General features: G+C 39.1%; 1 protein-coding gene across 4 annotated transcripts in view; it reads right to left on the reverse strand.

Annotated features, from left to right (window-relative positions):
* LOC122539020 (protein timeless homolog) overlaps positions 1–16,565 on the reverse strand; it is a 242,536-nt gene that overhangs the window by 119,475 nt on the left and 106,496 nt on the right. The window lies entirely within an intron of this gene.

The raw sequence follows: 16,565 nt of genomic DNA on the forward strand, positions 1-16,565 counted from the left end.
AAAAAAAAAAAAAAGGAAAGAAAAAAGAAAGACAAAGTATCTTTTAGCTAAAACCGTAACAAAAGTTTCCACATAAACACTAGATCGGAAGAGAAGATCGCCGATAGATTCGAATTCTGCGCGGCGTGTTTGAAGCGAGCGGTGAATTCACGGAAAAACAACAACAACAACAACAACAACAACAACAGCGTACCGCGTGTACATTCATTAGCGTGATTAATTATCGCTAGCTTTACACGATTCGGCGCATTGGTGTTTACGGTCGCGCGAGTTTACGATTTGTCACGGCGGTAACAACGCGAACGGAATTACTCAGTAGATTGTGCGCGTCATAATGCAGACAATACAGTAGGTAGGATTAATATTGGATTGTTGTCGTTCGAATCGTTAATCTAACAGGTTGTAATTCATGATTAACGCGCATTAAACAGTGGGCGGATGCGCGCTGAAACAGGCAGGTGGTTCGGCTCGGTGCGTGTGAAATGCTTTTCGGATTTTGGGAGCGGTGCCCGGCACGATTCACACGCGACACGTCGATATCCGTGCAAGATTCGCACGAACAGGACGTTTACATTGATGAAAACTTAACTAGTTGCGCTGGCAACTGATTGGCGGACCATAACGAGTGACCAGACCGTATATACTACAATTCGTCGCTTTCCTTTTTGAACTCATCGGTATATCACTGGATAGGAATTGTTCAGAAATTTATACTTAATTTATTTATTCATTCATACTTAAATATACTGAAATATACTGAACATTATATATTTATACATTTATACTTAAATATACTGAATGAGTAATTTATTTATTCATTTATACTTAAATATGCTTAAAAATAAACTGAGGAAATATTGGAATTTTGGGACAAAAAGTTCTCGACGTGCATGGGACGATGACACTACATGTTGACAAAACGAAAATAATCACGCTTATTTTGCATACTCTATACTGCGTATATTTTGCATGCTCTACATAACAGACTCTGGCCATCGAAACGAGCTTTTTCGTTCTTTGTTTTGTTCGGCAGTATCGAATATTCATAAACTGTGAAATGATTGTAATAAAAAAATCTTTCTTAATCCATCGCTAACGGAATTTCAATTTTAAAATCGTTAACTATGGATGAAACTTTTTCCTTGAAACTTTCCACGTTCTCGTTTTTATTTTCTCGGATGTTGCGTAAGCGACGGATCAGAATAAAAGTATACAGACAAACCTGTGTTCCGTGTATCGAAAGTAATATCACACCAAGCACTCGCTGCAATTAAAGTTATATAAACAATCTCATTATCGAGATACCTATTAAGCGAAACTCGATTCCCACAACGAGTCCGAATAAAGCGTTTTTGATATTTCGAAAATTTTTACTTCGAAGCATCGGCGTTCATTAGAACGCAATCATCTTATTTGTAAAATTTTCGCCTCGAATTCGGTTTAATCTTTGTCGATTAACGCTACAACTATCGACGACTAAAGCATAAAATTTCCCACAGAAACATCAGAGTAAAAGAAACAGAAAATTTTTATAATGCAACAGAAGCTTTTATTTTCAAGATTCATATTTTACGAAGAGTCATTCCAGTCTCTAAATTTACGTTGTCCTAAATCCAAGAAAAATTATCAATTGGTCCATTTCGGTGGTTCCAGTAATTAATTTCGCGACAGACGGATCACCGTTAACTGGCTGTCAATTTTTCAGCGGCCCCGATCCTTCTTCTTGCCCGGCTACCCGACTATTCCATTATCCCGGCACGCGAAGAACGGAGGCAGAAGAAAGAAAAAAGCCTGACGAGATCCAGTAACCTGGTGGAGTCGACCAGCGTTCGTGAAATAACCAAGTTCGACAGTGGCCAGCGAAAGAGGACATGAAGAATAGAAATCAACCGACAGAGTCGAGGGAAACTTTCCTCAAAGCAACTCGGAACACTCGAGAGACCTTACCGCGCGGCCGGTAAATCGAGTCTAATAAATCTAAAAGTTCCTCCGCTCGAGTTTTCGAAAAAGAAAGAAAAAAAAAAAAAGAAAAAAAAAGAAAAGGAAAACCTTCGCGGGAGATCGACTCCTGTTTTCACGGCCGAGTACGATTCCGTGCTCGGAGGATCAGAGGCAGAGCAGAGATCGTTGGAGGTGGTATGCGCAGCAGCAGGCTCGCTGCTTGCGAAACTCGCCGCTGACTAAAGAGGAAGAAGCCCCGGAATCAATATAAGAGTCGACAAGCCCTTCGTAACCAGGTATTTACGGCGGGTAAATACTAAGGGTTGCCCTCGCAAACCTCTGCCGTTCTTTCATCCCTGTGCGAGCGCCGGTGCCGACGCGCTCGCCGTCGAGGCGCTTTCAAATGCAAATCCATCGAGATACCACCCCCTCCCCACCCCCATGCGCCCATCCTTTCCGATTCGCCTTCGCCCGCGAATGGTTGGAGTGGGGGAAAAAGAAAATATGTACAGGGTGTCCCGTGTGAAGCACACCGCGCAATCTTCTCTTAAATTCTCTATTTCGCTACGAGAGAGAAATGTTTCAAATAAAACTCGCGTTGTTTCGAAGAAGAGAGGAACATCTTACCATAAATCTTGTCGTGCTCGCGCTTCCGAGAATTCAATGTTAAGGTTCTTCTTTTTTAAATGGAACTATTTATATTATATTATATTATATTATACTATTTATGCTATTATATTATATATTGTACTATTTATATTATATTAATTATAATATAATATTATATTATTTTATATATATTATGTTTACAATATATAAACTATACTATTTATATTATATTATATATAATTAATATCATATTAATTATAATATAATAATATTATATTATAATTAATATCATATTAATTATAATATAATAATATTATATTATTTTATATATATTTATATTATATAACATATAATTTTAATATATAATTAATATCATATTAATTACAATATAATATTATAGTATTTTATATATATATATTATATATAATTTTAATATATAATTAATATCATATTAATTATAATATAATATATTATTTTATATATATTATGTTTATATTATATTATATATAATTTTAATATATAATTAATATCATATTAATTATAATATAATAATATTATATTATAAATTATACTATTATATACTACACAATATTATATATTAATATTATATGCTATAATATTATATATTATATTTATAGTATATTTTTTGAGTTCACAGTCTCGTCAAGACGAATTCAGTGACCTAAATAATTATGCTGGTGTTCCAAGGTCAGTCGCTCAAAGCTCAACTTCGTTGAACACAAGAAATGCAAACACGGTTGTGAACGATATCTTACTTTTATTGACAAACATAAGATTTGCTACCTATCTGTTACTACGTATTCCAATGTCCGTTGCAACTACATTTTCTTCAAAGGAATCAATATGTATTACATTCGTTATACGAAGGAATCGTATAAGGGAGACTTACTACCAGTTACACATTTCCGAAACATTGGAATGGATGCCACTATCGTTTCAGGGACAAAATAAATCAGTGTGTTGACCTGTATCCAAGGTCACCACTTCGAACATCATAGATATTCATCAACATCAACAGGATCTCTGGATGCTCGACGAAGATGAGCTCTGAACGGCGATGACACTGGAATCAGCGACGATTAATGTATAAAAATTACGATACAACAAACTATACAACCTTTTACTTATATCTTTTACAAAAAACATGTTTAAATCTACGAAAACACGTCTTGTTTCGCGTCAATAAAAATTATAAATTGGTCATTTTGGACACTCTGGTAGTTCTAGCGTTAAATGACCATGGAACACCAAACTGAGTACTCAAGTATATACAAAATGTCCCCAATGCAAGAATATTTCTTTCCACTGCGAATAGTTTAACAGAAAATTGCACGGACACCCTGTATACATGTATAGCCGGAGAATGCCGAAGAATGGTCTTAGCGGCCGCCGATACAGAGGACTGGATGTCTGGTGAAAAGGGAGTCGGCGAAAATGGCCAGAGAGGAGAGAGGCGGCGAGCCGCGTGGTCGAGATTTTCCGAAAGATGGATTAAACGTGGCCTCCTCGCTGACCAGACAGGCCTGATTCAATTAGACTGGTTGCTCCTGTCTGTCGCGGATCGCCCTGTAAATTCAAATTGGCACTTGTACGCGGACATACACGCATCTACGACACGCGTGCGCGTGTTCTGCGTCGAACCAGGTACACGCCGAACGAGAATCCACCCTCGTTCTGCACAGAGAGAATATTTTTTTACACACCGATCAGATACTCGTTTGTACGAAAATATCGCTCGACTCATTACGAGTTGCACATTGACTGGATCCTTGACCACTGTGGAACAAGCTATTTCTATCGGTGTACGATATTAATTCTACTGCCATCTTCTTTCGACCGAGAGACACTCACCGAAGTGTCAATCAATCGTGTCATTTTCATGAAATTCCGCTTAGACGTAGTTTTCGAAAAAATTTCTGACACGTATTTCTTTTCTTTTTTTTTTCTATTGGCAATCGTCAAGGTTGACGGGGTGAAAACTACCCTCAAAGTTGCGAAATATCTGGGATATTATTGAAGATGCTGTTTTCGTGCATGATTGATGAAATTAACGTTTCTTAATTCTTCGACGAATTTAACGGTATATACCGGTATTTTGCGAAGAATGAACCGCATGTTTAAACTATATATTAAAGATTGTATTTTTTATAATATATTATTATTAATATATTTTCTCTAATGTCTATGTGCGGACACAAGTTACGAACTAAATTGGAATCTCGACTTGGGCATTATTTTCAAAGACGAGAGGAGCCGCTCTAACAAACTTGAAAAACGAGCTTCACCTAACCGTCCCTCCTTGCAAATTTGCGTGACACACCGCGATTACGTTTACCCGCTACCGCATCCCGTAAATAATTACCTTCCTTGACAAATGATCCCTACGCTTGAAAATCGTCGTTAACAATGCGACGCACGGACCGTCGATGACAGGCCGCAAATTTGTCATTCCGTAAATTAATCTTCCCCGCGATTCAGCGCGACGCGACGCCGCGAGAGAGCCCCCTCACGTATATTTTTTATTTCGGCCGTGAACGGAGATCAGAAACTCGCCCTCGTGAAAACTAAAACTCCCCTCAGCTGGGGATTCGCCGATTCGACGCATCTCGTTCGCAACTCGCTGATTCTCGCGTCGGATTCGCCATCCCCAAACTCGACTATCAGCCACTCTCTCCTCCCTTCCCCTCCCAGCCTGTGAGCCATTCTCCAACTTCCAAGCAGCTTCTCGATTTCGCGTCGAGAGTTTGTCTGCGTCGTCTTTCGCGTCGGGTTCGTTCGCCAAGTTTCAACCACCTATGGTTCTCTGATCTCGCGTCGAGAGAGAGAGAGAGAGAGAGAGAGAGAATCATCCGCACGTGACTTCATTCTGCAGACACTCCGAATCGGCAAACGCATTTACAACAAACGTATTTACTCGCGCAGACGTAACGCGTACTGTATATTCCTCAATATATCGGTTAGTAGAAACGAAGGAGAACTTGACGTAATTTAAAACAGTATAGGATGGGAAGGAAAGTTTGTCCGTGGCTATACAGGCGTTTCGTAACTTGTGAGACCCACTTCAGAAGCTGATTGCACGCCTAAAAATAATGAAAAAAAAGTCATATAAATATATGTCATATTTGTCTTCGTTTATGAGATATAATGAATTTTCTGTTTTAATTATTTTTACAAAAGATGCTCGAAATGACCACATTTGCATTTAAAGACAAGCCTTGTCATTGATCTGGTTACTCTCTCCCTATCATTCCTGGTGTTTCTCGGAAGCCTTGCTCTATTCTATTTCGTAGTATTTCAATCGATGTTGCGTATACGACAGATTTTAAACGTCCCTACAAATGAAAATCTAATGGATTCAAATCCGGAGAACGAGCAGGCCATGCAATAGGACCTCCACGACCAATCCATTTATTTGCAAAGTGTTGATTTAAAAATTGCCTAGCCACTCGGCTAAAACGCGGCGGAGCTCCATCATGCACAAACCGCATACGAAGTCTAATATCGACTTGGAACTTGCTCTAATATTTCGTGTAAACGCGTGCTCGAAAAAATCAACGTACTTTGTGCCTGTTAGTTTCCCATCGAGAAAAAAAGTTCCAATTAAAAATTTATCAATTATTCCTGTCCATACGTTTAAACTAAACTGATGTTAATGTCTTGAATGCACAATAACATGTGGGTTTTCTTCATTCCAATTATTATTATTATGAAAATTGAATATACCATCACTGGTAAAACTAGCTGACTAGGTTTTGCTCTGTTTATAAAATTCATTATATCTAACAAACAAAGACAGATAGGACTTATATTTATATGACATTTTTTTCATTATTTTTAAGCGTACAATCAGCTCCCAAAGTGGGTCCCACAAGTTACGAAACACCCTGTATAATCCTCAAGTTTCTGTATTTCTAAATAATTTCTAGTCTACCTAAGTGTTTGTATTTCTAAATGGTTCTTGAGAGTCTGAATAATTCTTCGATTTGACGTAAAGGCATGCAAAGAGTCTGTCGCAAAATTGATCTTGGCCTTGAATTTCAAGGTCAAAATTTTTTTTCTTTCTTCGCATTGTATTCTCCATCACGAAAGTAAAACTTCCCCAAGGAACTATATGTCGCAATCTAATGATTCTCTTGAAAAATGGCAAAAAAGTTCTTTAATCATTTAACACTGTAGGGGACGTGCGTTCTAACAGCGACTTTATGGTTCTAACAGCGACTTTATGTTCCGGATCATCGTAACAGCGACAGTCATAGCATAAGTCTAAATAATCAGATGACAAAACTAATCAAATGATAAAAACTGTTAACATTATTCGAAATATAAACATATGTAATACAGATATCCACGCGTCCAGAAACATAAAGTCGCTGTTAGGACACAGGTCTATGCTGTGTTAAACGATTAAGAAACTTTTTTGCCATTTTTCAAAAGAACTATTACGTAGCGACATGTATGATATTTTGTCAAATTCAAGATCAAAGTCAATTTTTCGACAGTCAATTTTTTTTTTATATGTCCATCAAATCGAAGGTGCAGAAATCATCTACGATAGTCACATACAAACCTGTATAAACTGGAAGGAAATAAAATTAATTTCTGTACAGTTTTTCAGAAAGCACGGTATTTTCGATCGGAGAGGAGCTGCGTATTGGTTCGCGCGGAAAGAATGGAAAAAAAAAGGAAGAGAAGAAGGGGAAATTTATTTGAACCACGGCGCGTGGAAACGATTTTTTTCTCTTTTTTTTTTTTGTTTTATAGATCTGTCTGGCGGTGGGACTATAAAGCAATCGCGGTGAGATGCATTTTGTCGGGGAAAGGGAGAACTCTGGGATAATTAACAGTCCTTTCTGCTCTCGTGTTTTACGGCCTTTGCAAGGATTCAAAGCGCGTCAATTTCGCGGCCGTGCGTGCGAAATTTCCGCGACCGACGCACTTACCACCGGATGTCACAATGGACACCGTGCTCGACACATTTAGCCACCCGTGTTTCATCATCATCTTGGCCGAGGAATTCGGCCTCTTTCGAAATAAATCAGACCAGATGCTATGAAGCAATCGACGAATTTTGAAACTTCAAAATTGGCGGCAAATTTAAAATCGAAGGCTGGTCTTTTGATGCTATTTCTGTCACACTACTTTCATTGAAAACTCGAGACACCTTTCACGTATATTCGTCACGTATGCCGTTACTTTCAAAATTCTCTGCGTATTCCGATGAAAAATTACATAAGTAACTATTTATATATACGATAACAATAATTATATGTATACAGTAGTAAGTAATTACTCGTACATAATTTTTATAAATAAATTCCGCGAACTTTTTGGGTACATTAGGTGCCGTGTTACTCGAGTTTACAAGATTCCCTGTGTACTTTGAAGGTGACGTCGCAAATTTCGATAAATAATTATACAAGCAAGTACGATTTTTAATAAATTCAGCGAACATTTTGGATACATTACGTGCGTGTTACTCCGCAACAAGATTCTCTAGAAGAAAATTTTTTTTAAATCCGTTAAAGCTACAAAGAGGTACGCGCGAGAAGCCAAGAAATCATCAGCATGAATCGGCTGACGTACATATACATAGATATACTCAGGGAAATCGATTTACAGACAGTTTATCTCCCCGACGCGCGTTTCTGCGTGTACGAAAAGTGTTTAGCTTGCAATCGGATGCTCTCCGGAGCCGGGTAACACGGGAACGAAAAGGCGTGGGTATATCGAGCTGTTACACCCCGGTTCCTGATTTCATTCAGCTCCTCCCTTCAACCTCGCTCTGTTCGCCATCCGACGATTTCGTTTCCTCAACCACCCCACCACCACCACCATCGTGCCACCTCGTGCTTCTCAAATGAGTTTGCCATCCTGCGTGTTCGAGTCGAGGCATCGGCTCGGCCGGGATTTGAATAATCCGTTTCCCTCGGCTCTAAGTGTTTTTCAAGATTAGCCAGATAGATCGCCTTACAGGCAGCTTCAACGGTCACGAGGCCCTCATTTATCTTCGTTCCCGTGTCCCTGGTCTTCGGCGAGCGACTCTATAAAACGTTGCCTTCATAATTACCCGTCGTCAATTTCGATCGTTTTTTTTTTTCTTCTTCTTCTTTTTCGATCGTTCTCAACCGGAAAGATTCATCTTTTTCCCTCCGCTTCGAACGAACTCAACCTCTTGCGCTGGTCGAGAGTTTTTTTGTTCCAAAATTGTAATATTTTCTCAGTTTTAAATATATTTAAGTAAATGATAAATTTAATTGCTTCTCAATAATTTCTATCCAGTGATATCGTACAGAATTCAGAAAGAAAGCGACGAATTGTTGTATTACGGTTTGATCCGCAATCAGTTGCCAGCGCAAGTAGGTAAAGAAAGCGTGACAAAGTGTGCGGAGACGAAGTAGAATACTCCGTTGTACGAACATCTGTCGCGTGAATGTTCCATTATACAAACTGTGTATTTCCTATTACGACGCGTACACATTGCAGCGAAAGTATTTACATAAACGTGTAAATGTGTTTGCATACTTCTCGTAAATCCGTTCACGATGATTTCAGTTTGAAATTAGTACGTTAAGTAAAGTTATAGTGATATAACTCCCTGTAAATTCATTGAAAAAAGGGAAAGTTTAACTATAACTATATAGCAAATGCTTGATTAAACGTGAAAAACGATACACTGGAGGAAACCTGCGTTGCAAATAAGGAACTAGAATCAAACGAAAATGAAATGGATGAATTCATTGCAGTGTCGCATGAAATACCGGAATGCAACGATTGCGATAAGTCCAGAGTAACAGAGAAGTATCAATCCGATGAAAATTATTTTTATATTTATTATACATCTAAAAGTTATTATTACATTGAGCTGAAAAAAATTATGTAATTCAGCTGTCAAAAAAATTTGGGAAATTCATAGATTTGACTGTGATTTTGTTGAAGAAAAGGAGGACTGAACACTAACTTTTTTTGTTCGTGTAATCCACGTATAAAGATATTTCGAGAAACAAATGGTCAATTCATTGTGTCTTAAGTGATAAAGAACTTGCTTGTTCTTTTCTTATCCGAATTCTTATTTTTGTCTCCCAATTGGTACGTACGTAACGAAAGTTCCATCGTGTCGATAATTTTCGACAAATTTGATCTCGACGTGTAATTTGCAACGAGCAAGTGTCAGTGACAAAATCTTCTTTGTGACGAGCCATTTTTCAGTAAATCGCCATTCAGTTGTCCCATTCAATTTTCATTCACTTCTAAATTAACTCGCATTGTCCAATTACGTGGCAGCCGGTGGAAATTTCAAGCCGCGTATTTGTTTAATGCTGTCGAAACTCGTTTGGAACGACTTTCGCTCAAGCGTCGAACAACTCGACGAAAACAAATTCCCCCGGTTGTTTCGCGCGTTTCGGCCCAGAGGAGCCATATCTCAACGCTGAACTTTGAATTCCATTATTCACTGCATTTAAACACCGTCGATGAGGCCCCGTGTCCCGTGATACGACGTTTCCTCGTCGCTCCATCAAAATTTTACGAGCGACACCCTCCGCCATAGATCACTCGAGACGCGATCGTGTCGTAAAAGCCCCAAGACCTGGCAAGCAAGTCTCTCTTCCCAATATAGACGAATATCTGCGTCTGCCTCGCCGAGACTTGGAAGGTTCGATGGTTGTTGATCCTACTTTCCGACCAATCGCTATAAAGTCCGCCGTTCTTTTCAATAACGTTGCCTCGTCACGAGTATTGCGACATGGTGACTCGTGCAACCCCCTAAAGCCCGATTAACCCTCGCTGACTGAAACGGCGCGTGATACTTCTCTCTTTGTTCGTTCCATTCACTCTTTCTCTCTCTTTTTTTCTTTCTCTGCCTTCGAGGAGTCACGATTGTTTCCCTCGATTTTTCTTCCGACCAATTCTTCCCTCTTCCGCCTGTTTCCGTTGGCCGCAGTCTGCTAGAGACTTCTCGAAAGAGGTTTCGCCTTAAACAGAAGGATCCAGCAGCTCGCAGCCGGAGGGGGATCGATGGCAACCGACACGACGGCAGCCCGCATCCTCATCAATTTTCTCTTTTTCGATCGTGTCGATGCCGCCTCCCTTTTTCCCCTCGATCGACCTCCGCGCCCACCAACATCCTCCTCCATCCAGATTTTCTTTACTTTTACTCGGCCGAACAGCACGTGTGCTCTTGCTCGTTCTTTAACTCGCAATTCGCAATTTTTTTGTCGTCTCCTGACACTTTTATTGTGGGTGTTGTTATTATATTGTACATACGAAATATTAATATACATAAAGAAATATCCATTGACGCTAAAAAATCAAAATATTCTATAAATATATATTGTAAAATATTCTATAAATCGTATAAATCGCGGCGAGTTTGAAGTTTCGTAATTAAAATAAATAGATAGATGGTAATTAAAATAAATAGATTTATATTATATAATAGTAATTAAAATTAATAGATATAATTGTGTTTCGACCAAAACGAAAGAGTTTCCTATCTAGAGTTTAGAAATTTAAAACTGATACGTTGGAAAACAAGTTGAAAAGAAATATATTTTATATTATATACTTTATATATTTATAAATATATTTTATATTATACATTTTATATTCAAATAAATTAAATTTATTCTAAATTAAATATATTTAATTAAATTATTGTATATATTCTTAGATTAAATTTTATATTAATTATTAATATAAAATTAGAGAATTAAATTAAATATATTTTGGATTAAATTTTAGGTTAGATTAAATAATAATTAGGTTAAAATTTAGATTAGAATGAATAATAATTAAATTTATATGGCCCAATATCAGAATACAAACATCGTGCTCGTGGCCTGAACTCTCACTTTTGCTCTAACCAGAATGGTGTCGCCAATTTTTATGATGACCTCATCGTGACAAACACCACGTGTTTCACTCGCGACGATTGTCAAGAACAACCAAATATTTTTCGCGTATTTCTTGCGATTCGGAACAAATTCGAGTGCTTCGTTATAATAGACAATGCCCTGAGCGATAGCCACAGCAACGGAAGAGCCCCGAAAATTAATAATCCGCCTCCGTACTTTTAAAATCGAATCGGCGATTAATCATTTCCCCGGTGTTTTGCCTCCGTTGTGCGTCCTCCTGTCAACAATTCCTCTTCGTTTACCCACCGCGAGCCACCGAGAAACAATTCGAGGATTCCGCTGTTGATTCTCGGTCGCGTCGGCCGAGATGGATTGTCCCAACTGTTCGAATACTGTTAAAATCGCGTGTGTTATCAGTCTGTGATTCATAAATCAACGAAAGTTAGGAACGACGTGATTTCGTTCACCGCACAGCGTGGACCGAGAACTTATCCGAGCCTGGCCTCGGATTTTCACATTAATTGTACAAATCTCCCCTCTCCTCAGCCCTTTGGAGGACGTGAACGAACCGGACTCTCACCTGAAAAAGGGGGAAAAAGGATTCCTTTTTGATTTATGACTCGCGGACGCCAGATCGTGTTTCGTAGGGACGACGCCTATTTTTTTCTCCCTGCCCCTGTGAACGTGTCGCGATCGAAAACTTGATAGGAACCGCGATGGACGAGAGTTATAATTCAATTCAGTCTACGAGCAAAAAGGCCGCATTATCGATCGATGTAGTATAACGTGTGTGTGTGTGTATGTGTGTGTGTGTGTGAAAGTCAAAGAGAGAGGGACGAGGATCGATCGAGATCGAATTTGTACGAAGGAGATCTTACTCCCTTGCGGATCGATAGCGCCTTAAGCGCCGACACCGCGTGCATTATAGAGAAGAAGCACGATTGTCTATCGGAGGAGAATGGCCCACGCCATTCCTGGCGTGCCACATTCTCCGCGATTTATGCCCTCTCATAGGACCGTCGGCCAGCTGTAACTTCTTCCGTGGAAAATAGCGCGGGGCCGCATCGCAGATAACAGTATTTCTTATCAGACGAGTCGAATTGCCGGGACAATGAGTCGAGTGCAATGCACTAACACGAATTAAATTTAACGAGAAGAAAAGGAAAATGAAAATGAAAGGAGGAGACAAAGACAGACTTTTGTGTCGGTGTCTCGTTAGTTTAACTTACACTTGATAGGTCAAGTAGGTTTTTGATATGAAATCCACACTATTATCCATAACTTTATTAGGTTTAGAATAAGTGAGAGATTATGAACAACTATAGCCGCCGTTTAATAACAGACAACTGTGTGCGTCGTCAGTATCGGGTACAGTTAGTGATTAACTACTTAACACTGGCAACTCGCTTGCGGACCATAACGAGTGACCGAGCCGTATACCATATACAATTCGTCGCTTTCTTTTCCTTTTGAACTCGTCGGTATGATATCACTGGACAAAAATTCTTAAAAAGTAATAAACTTACTGTTAAGAAGTGAGAAGCTTACCATTTGTTTTGCCTGGGTTACATTTAAATAATACTTCAAACTGAGAGAATGTTGCAATTGTTCAAATTCCAGCGCAAGAGGTTAAGCCGACTCCTTTCCCCCTAAAATTGAGTTACTCGAGCAAGCAGTAGGTCGCGTAAAGGGGAGAGTAAAGATTTCGAACACAACGTTTGACATCACGATTCGTGTCTTGGAAAATCCCTGTTTGCAACCCTTTGGAACAATGCGCGATCTCGTCCAGGCAATGAAACAACCGGCCAATGGCTGTGTAGATACACGCAGATACAAGAGGACCAGATATCGATTACAGTATCTGCAATCGAAGTTTTATCAAAGTCGACAATGTGGCATGTTTGAAGATCGTATCTAAACCTGCCAGGAGCACAGCAGGCAGGCAGGCAGGCAGGCGTTGGAACACAAACTATCTCCGGGAATCGAGAGCTGTATCGCGCGTCGACGGGCAAGTTTACAGACGAAACTACGTCTTGCGCGGTGTTTACGAGTATCGATAGCCGAGAATTCTCGATGCACGACGCTGGCAAAGTGATTCACCGGGGCTAGAAGCGGAGCAAAGCACAACCAAGGTTTCCTAATGAAATTCACCGCTGCAGCGCCTGGTTCCGGGCTCTGGCTCCGGTTCTCTCCCGCGACGACGATAGACCGACCTTGTTGTCCTTTGTCGTTCGAAATCATCTAGAAATACTCGATATTTTAATTAACTCGCCTCCCGTTGCCCTCCGCCGATGTTTCATTCCCCGGGATCGATATGATCGTGGCCGCTGGTGGCAACCGCTCGAAAACGCTGTCGAGTGTATGCAAAATAAACGCGTTTTATCGCGGGAACAAACATTCCCCTTCAGCGCGGAAGTTGATTGCACACGAGGTATTCCGCCAATTTCACCGACTGGAGAAAAACTTTCCCTATATTTCCCACCCTTCCTACGCGGAAGGAGTTCGTTGGCGTTGCCGTTTGTGCGAAACAATGCGGAGTGGCTCGCGGTACCGCTAGAGAAATTCCATATTTTTTGATAAAAAAAAAAAAAAGAAAAAAAAACGTAACGTCCGTTTGAACGACCATTGCGCGTTCTGCGAAATTTCAGCGGAGAACGCGAGGACGATATATTAAAAAAGTAAAAATATAGTTCGAAAATTTTATGTATTAGGCGCGATGTTCGAAATTTCATCCGAATTGTTAACATTTAATTTCGCACGCCCCTGCGCGCGACAATCTGTACAGGATTTAACAGTTGGTGTATGCCGAATATTCAATTAATTAGGTTGAATCGGACCGGCCATTAATGGATCAAGTGCCGAAATAATTAATTCCTTGTTGCTGCTGTGAAACATTTCTAATGTGGATGGTTAAGTTCGGTTTATGACCGTGTAACGTCAGCGCCGCAACTGACTCGTCCGGGCATAATTAACGAAATGGCACTTTAATTTATTACGGGCGAAATTGTTTAATGACGATGAAATTCCGTTACGGAAATGTAATTCCGAGCGAGATGTGTAAAATTTTTCATTTAAATCGGCGCGTCGCCTATTTCAAACGTGGGCGAGCTTTCGCTCTGCTTTTGGCGAGTATCTTTACTAGCTAGATAAACTTACCACTAATTGAAATCTGCGGATTTGTTTGCAAAAGAATACTTTGATATGCAATAGTTTATTACTAGTTTGCGTATTGCACGTATTTCGTGTATTTAAATTGAAAAATATATGCACATATATATATTAAGTATTTCCTTCATTTCTGTTTCATCGTTTGATTGTAATTATTGATGATTATCTACGTCAGAGCTTAGAGGCTAACTGGCGGGCTTATACCCCCACTTTCGCTACCGCTATCCCCTCCACTTGCTTAATCAACAGACTGAGAGAGTGGGGCTCGTGCACGACAAGAGTGGAGGGGATAGCGGTAGCGAGTCGCAGACCATCAGTTAGCCAGCTCTGATCTGATACAATCAGTTTTGAATTTCGTCTGAAATGAAATTTGTACCATAATTGAAAACAAACTGTAATATTAAACAAACTAATTTCTAATTATAGATAAAAATAGATGCAACAGTTTTTACAATTGACAGACAAAGACAACAGTAACTAAAGATATTATTCATGACGATTTAATAGAATCTCAATGTACTTATAAGTATCAATATTGTCCTGTGAATCGGTTAACATGATTGTAACGTTACTCGTTTGATTAAAATACCGAAAAGTGTGTCTCAATGTGTTATACATTCCAGAAATGTATCTAGTAGTCACGGTGAACAAGTTTATAAAAAAATAAATTCATTTATTAAAAAAAAAAAAAATCCTGATTCATCTGAAATACATAAAATCGCAGAAATATTAGCCGGTAAAATAATGTACCACAAGATTATTGAATTATGTAATTACTTACACATCCTGTGACGTTCATTTTTTTCTACAACAAATTCGTATCAAAACGACAGAGAACAATTGAATTTTGAAGAACTGCTACGAGAAACTGTAATCCATGACAATGCCAACTATCGTGTCTCACTATAAATAAACCGTTAATTAAAACAAAACTAAACAAGTTGAAACAGTAATTCACATCTCGTTACACGCATGTTTCACGTGCATAAAAATCTGCACTCGAGTCATTAATCTCCATCTTCAAAATTCATTATCTTATTCATTCTAACCAGTCCCACTGTCCAGCACGTAACAGCCGAAATATTACGAGGTTACCGATTTATTATCATCAGATTTACAGAGCTAAATAGAAATATCAAAAAAATAAGGCAAAGGGAGGTGAGGCAACTCTTTTCCTTGGTTAAACAGGAAGGGGTTTTGCAATTAAGTGCCGAGCTACCGGCCAACGATGTCTGAAATAAAAACCTTGCTTTAGTTTATACATATTTATGAGCTAAAGCCAAGGTCTGGCTTTGGTCTTAATTGAAAAACTGGACCTAATTGTGAGTAATGGTTACGCCGACGCGGCTTTATTTAGGCTGGGCTCATTCTTCGTAGTTGGTAGTTAAGAAAGTTTTCGGCCGGCCAAACGATCGGCAAGGAGAAACGAAAGCGCGACGTCGAAAATGAAGAAAAATAACAAATTAGGGTTACGCTGATGAAGCAATATTGTTGCCTCATCCGAGAAAATTGAGGTGAAATTACAATCTCGTGAAAATCCACCGTACATACATAGGTGATCATACGGTTTCGAACTTGAATTCATAGTCTTGTTCACGAGAAACTATTTTTTAACCATCTTATATCGTGTGTGTGTGTGTGTCTATGTATGTTTCATCTTCTTGGAATTTAATAGTCTTTCGATTTACGATGAATAAAATATGTGGTCCATAAAGATAATCCCTCAACATACTCAAAAAATAGACTTTGCCACCCTTGAAACCATACAACTTTTGTATTAAGCAATTTTTCATTGGACGCGTAATTTAAAAGTTATTATACAGGGTGTGCAAGTTGCGTGAATCATCATACATCCTAAAAGTTTTCGGCCGACCAAACGATCGGCAAGAAGAAACGAAAGCGCGACGTCGAAAATGAAGAAAAATAACAAATTAGGGTTACGCTGATGAAGCAATATTGTTGCCTCATCCGAGA

Source organism: Frieseomelitta varia, unplaced genomic scaffold (assembly GCF_011392965.1).
Source record: "Frieseomelitta varia isolate USP_RPSP 00005682 unplaced genomic scaffold, Fvar_1.2 scaffold_188, whole genome shotgun sequence".
NCBI lineage: Eukaryota > Metazoa > Arthropoda > Insecta > Hymenoptera > Apidae > Frieseomelitta > Frieseomelitta varia.